This window comes from Gorilla gorilla, chromosome 5 (assembly GCF_029281585.2).
Source record: "Gorilla gorilla gorilla isolate KB3781 chromosome 5, NHGRI_mGorGor1-v2.1_pri, whole genome shotgun sequence".
In the NCBI taxonomy this organism is placed as follows: domain Eukaryota; kingdom Metazoa; phylum Chordata; class Mammalia; order Primates; family Hominidae; genus Gorilla; species Gorilla gorilla.
In genome coordinates this window covers 157067365-157071812 of record NC_073229.2, presented here as the reverse complement: position 1 = coordinate 157071812, position 4448 = coordinate 157067365, and the positions used below count along the sequence as shown (strand labels likewise).

The 4448-nt window shown below is 37.3% G+C and overlaps 1 pseudogene; it reads left to right on the top strand.

Annotated features, from left to right (window-relative positions):
• The first annotated feature begins 1094 nt into the window (after nt 1-1094).
• Nucleotides 1095-1736, top strand: LOC101127747 (high mobility group protein B1-like; annotated as a pseudogene).
• Nucleotides 1737-4448: the final 2712 nt, after the last annotated feature.

The following is a 4448-nucleotide window of genomic DNA, read 5'->3' as shown; positions in this document are numbered from 1 at the left end:
AAGCAATGGGGAAACAGAAATTGAAGGCAGCAGGTAAAGTCGCCTTTTTTGAGAAAATGGGCAAAAACTGAAAGAGAAAAAAAGAAGTTGAGAAAAAAATTTTAAATCACAGGTTAAAATTGAATAGCATTTTTATTTGCTGACAGAAATGGCCCATTAGAAAGCAAAGAATTGGGTCAGGCACAATGGCTCATGCCTGTAATCCCAGCTCTTTGGGAGGCCAATGCTAAAGGGTGGCTGGGGGCCAGGAGTTTGAGATGGGGCTGGGCAACATAGCAAAATCCCATTGCTATAAAAAAAAATTAATAATTAGCTGGATGTTGTGGCACACACCTGTTGTCCCAGCTATTTGGGAAGCTGATGCAGGAAGATTACTTGAGCCTGGGAGTTTGAGGCTGCAGTGAGTTATGATGGCACCACTGCACTCCAGCCTGGGCAACAGAGTGAGACCCTGTCTCTAAAGAAAAAGAAAAGAAAGGAAAGAAAGAAAGCAAAGAATCGATGGGATCTATTCTTGCAGAAGGAGAGTAGATGAGATCGATCTTATCCACTTCCAGTGAGGAGGCTGATATTAGAAGTGTGGGTAGTTCATTCACATCATAGTATACATGCTTTTGTGACTGCAGTAGCTCAGTATATTACATAATTTTTATTATTATCCTTATACTACTGCTATAGAAATCAATTTCTTTGCAATTTGCTAAAAAGACTGTACCTATTTTCTCACATAAATTTAATCAAAAATTAGTAATCTTGTTTTATTTTTATCGCTTATCTAAATTTATTCTATGATAAATATTTCAATGTTTACACCAATGTTTACATCATGTAGCAGTGTGTGCATAAATATTGAGAGGCAAGTTGTAAATTTAAAGAGGGTACAGTCTTCCCTGGGAACCTGTCCCCTAGTTCTCTGCTGCATGGTGTACTATTAATTATTCATCATTCAATAAACTCTTCCAGGGAGTCTGTGTCTGGCTGTCACTCTCACCATCATTGCAGTACACTGAGCTCCATAGAGACAGCACTGGGACAAGTGAAAGCTGGACTGGCACAGGGTGACTCTGTGCCCTGCTGAAGAAAAATAATGAAACATGGGCAGAGGAGATCCTAAGAAGCTGAGAGGCAAAATGTCTTCACAGCATTCTTGTGCAAACTTGTCGGGAGGAGCACCAGAAGCAGCACGAAGATGCTTCGGTCAATTTCTCAGAATTTTCTAAGACGTGCTCAGAGAGGTGGAAGACCATGTCTGCTAAAGAGAAAAGAAAAATGTGAAGATATGGCAGAGGCGGACAAGGCCTGTTATGAAAGAGAAATGAGAACCTGTATCCCTCCTAAAGGGGAGACAAAAAAGAAGTTCAAGGATCTCAATGCACACAAGAGGCCTCCTTTGGCCTTTTTCTTGTTGTGTTCTAAGTATCACTAAAAAATCAAAGGAGAACATCCATCCTGGCCTATCCATTGGTGGTGTTGTGAAGAAGGTGGGAAAGCTGTGGAATGACACAGCTGCAGATGACAAGCATCCTTAGGAAAAGAAGGCTGTGAACCTGAAGAAAAAATATGAAAAGGATATTGCTCCACAACAAGCTAAAGGAAAACCTGACGCAGTTAAAGAGGGAGTTGCCAAGGCTGAGAAAGGTAAGAAAAAGGAAGAGGAGGAAAATGAGGAAGATGAAGAGGATGAGGAGGAGGAAGATTAAGAGGATGAAGATGAAGAAGATGATGATGATGAATAAGTTGGTTCTAGCATAGTTTTTTTCTTGTCTATAAAACATTTAACCCTCTTGTACACAACTCATTTATTTTAAAGAAAAAAACTGAAATGTAAGGCTATGTAAGATTTGTTTTTAAACTATACAGTATCTTTTTTTGTATAATTAACACACTAACCCACTGTGTCTTTAAATAGCCCTGTCTTGGTGATATTCTCAATAGCCACTAACCTTGCCTGGTACAGTATGGAGGTTGTAAATTGGCATGAAATTTAAAGCAGGTTCTTGTTGGTGCACAGCACAAATTTGTTATATATGGGGATGGTAGTTCTTTACATTTTCGGTTGTCTCTGATGCAACTTATGCAAAATAATAATTGTTCTGTTAACTGAATACCACTTTAATTGCAAAAAAATAGTCGCAGCTCTTTTGTTGTCATTCTGAATACTTACAAGTGTACACAATTTTTTTTTATTAAAACAAAAGAAAGAGACCCTTCCACTTTGCCTTCTGTCTCATTCATCTCCTACCTCACTGACCATTCCTCCTCCTGTCTGCAGTTCTTTACTCTTTTCCATGACCCCATCCTTAGCTCCCTGTATCTTCTCCTTTTCAATTTATCTCATTAGAAAATTTATTGGTTGTACAGTTCAAGCACCTCTTCTGTATGCTTCTTCTCCATTTTACTTCTTGACCCTCTTAGGTGACAGTCAATTGACAGCAAAGCATCTCAATTTAAAGATTCTGGAATTATCTCAAAGCAACATAAGTAAAACCAAACAAATCATCTCTTGGCCTTGCTGTTTGTGACATGGTTCTGCTGGTTCATTGGGCTTGCATCCTCTAGTTAGGGTAGATTTCTCCCATTCTTCTATTTCCTCAAATGCAAACAGACAAAATGGAATGCTCTGATCCTTTTAATGCAATTGTTTTTCCTCTCTTGTCCTGCCCTCTTTATTGCCACAGCTACTTGTCTAGGATACCACTTCTCACCTCACACTGCATTGATTGAGCTGACTTCTAAGTGAGTTCCTGCTTTCAATCTCTCCTGGACCCAAGCCATTCTTGCACACACAAATGCCTGGATAATATCACTAAAACATATTTCATCATGTGATTTCTCTAATTAGCAAGACTTAAAGCAAAGTGCAAACTTCTAGCAGGGCATTCAAATCCCACCACCACGTGGGAGTTTATCAGTTGATCCTTACATGCTCCACTGTATTTATCTTTCTCCATTCTATCCTATGGGCAGTTTACTAAAGCCAAGCTCTTTACTTTCCTTAATATACATAATGTATTCTTTCCTATTATTGTTTTCCTTTAGCATCTCCCTCCCTAGGAACTATCCATATTCAACATCTTTCTCACGACCAAAATTCACACACAAACCCCATAAGTTTGTCCTATAATTACCTGCCTCACACCCTGACTCCCCTCAGCAGGTTAACAGCTTAAACTTGGGGAAACAAGCCTTGAGCAACCAAACAAATTTAAGACACAATGATTTGTCAGTGACAGAAGTTACAATAGAGGCAAAGCTATGGGAAAAAAAACTGAGGTTTTGGATCTGCATTCAAACTCTCTCTAGATTTCAAACAGACATACAAACAAGCTTCAGAATTATTAATACTTTAAAAGATGTTGTATATATTAATTATAGCCAATAAGAATTACCTAGTTTGATATTTCACACCTTACAGAAAATAAACTTGATAATTACAAAGGTCACATTATTTTGTTTTGAGTTTTGTTAATAAGAATCTTCCATTTTTTTAAAAAAAAATCCTCATTTTGAAAGCACAAGAGTTCTATTTGGTGCTTTGTAAATATAGATAATAATCTTATTTTTTAACTGGAAAACAAATCTTATAGTTTTATAAAGCAAAGACTTCAGGATCATATTCTCTAGCTTTCAAGGGTGTATATTTATCAATTAATAATGAATCTATTCACTCAGCACCTTACCCTTGTGTACAACGTTATGAAATTGATGGTAACGTGCAATTTGTCATGCTATATTTTTACAACCGCAGGCCTGTGTTAACTATTCTCTGCAAAACAGAAAATGTTGTTCTAAGATTTATTGAACATTTAATATGAAGAAATAAGTACTCCCTTGAGTATTCCCTTTGTATAGAGAAGTTCAGATAAATTGCTTAGCTCATATAGATTGTAAATTCTGGTATTCAAATCAAGTCTGTGTGTGGTTCCAGAAGCCATGGTACAAATCATTACCTCCCATTGTTATCTCCAACATGGTACTCCTTACTCATTCTGCCTAATTAAGACATAATCTTGACATACTTCTCTACCTAGAAGAAATTTATCCACGAGAGGATTACAGTTAAAAATCTATTCTTCCCTCATAGTAAATGTCATCTACACAAATGTGTGGCTTACATAGAACACATGATAGACTACAAAAGTTAATACATGTAATATTTCCATATGCACACTGATTGAGGCCCTGAGATATGGATTGGGATAGTTTGATTCAATTGGGGAAAATTGTTAGTAAAAATTTATCTTTAAATCTTGAAAATCAGGTGCAACAAAATTGGAAGGAAGAGTTGGGCTACTTAAGGACTGGGGACAGGTGGGCAGATGTGATTAACAGTGTGAAGTGAAAAAGAGAGAATTGAATACAAAGCATAGGATGGGTGTTTCCCTGACCAACGCAATGACAGATTTGAGTGAAAGAGTATGAACAGCACAGCCACATGACCATAGAGA